This window comes from Microtus ochrogaster, chromosome 5 (genome assembly GCF_000317375.1).
Source record: "Microtus ochrogaster isolate Prairie Vole_2 chromosome 5, MicOch1.0, whole genome shotgun sequence".
In the NCBI taxonomy this organism is placed as follows: domain Eukaryota; kingdom Metazoa; phylum Chordata; class Mammalia; order Rodentia; family Cricetidae; genus Microtus; species Microtus ochrogaster.
In genome coordinates, this window is record NC_022012.1 from 7,906,738 (window position 1) to 7,907,711 (window position 974).

The following is a 974-nucleotide window of genomic DNA, read 5'->3' on the forward strand; positions in this document are numbered from 1 at the left end:
ATAACTACAAATACAGATGTCATCATGGATAAATTCTCAAGTAAACATGGTTAAGTGGAGTGAAAAGTCACATAGTGCCAATAAAATTATTTTTCATACAAGAGTAATAAAGAGATCAAGTTGTAAAATAGTATTAAGAGATACATAAATGATAAGAATGTGTCCTTTAAAGATGAAGGGGAATGCTGGGCATGGTTTAGGACAGCACTCAGTTCTAGAGGGCAGGAAGGAAGATGCTGGGGAGAAATAAACCAAGAACTTCCCAGATGCTAAAAATGTTCTAGAGCTTGTTATTATCATTGATAATAAATCAAGGAGGAGATGTATTATGTAAATGTATGCATGTATGAGAGACAGTTTTAGTAACAATCATTTACTTCTTTGGTGTGCAGAGGTGTATATGTATGGGGGTCAGAGGACAAACAGGGAAGGCTGTTCTCTCCACCATGTAATCCTGAGCATGGAGCTGACATTGGACTAAGGACTAAGGACTAAGGAACATGTTATTTATGTAAAATGATTTTAAAGGGAAGGATAAAAATGAGTGAACCAGTTACAGGCACTATGTTTAATATATAACTATACTATATAAACGTGATTTCTATGAAATATGTAAGAATAGTGTATTAGGCCTCAGAGGTTGAGTGATAATGGCTAAGCACTATGTGTTCGTGGCATCAACGAAATAAATAGAAAAACAGACGAAAGGAAGAATGTGGCAAGAAGGGCAGGGTCCAGGAGAGCACCAAAATGATGTGCAGTGAGGTCCCACCAAGATTTGAACTCAGATTGCTGGATTCAAAGTCCAGAGTGCTAACCATTACACCATGGAACCCGATGGCATAAAAACAGAGAAGTCGACCAATGGAATCATAGAGAAGACCTGGATTTTAACCCACAAACCTATGAACACCTCATTTTCGATAAAGGAGCTAAAAGTATACAATGGAAGAAAGAAAGCATCTTCAACAAAT

At 37.1% G+C, this 974-nt stretch overlaps 1 non-coding gene across 1 annotated transcript; it reads right to left on the reverse strand.

Moving 5' to 3' along the window:
- Positions 1-763: 763 nt before the first annotated feature.
- Positions 764-835, reverse strand: Trnaq-uug. The gene has a single exon. It is a non-coding gene; the product is annotated as a tRNA-Gln (tRNA).
- Between the last annotated feature and the right edge of the window lie 139 nt (positions 836-974).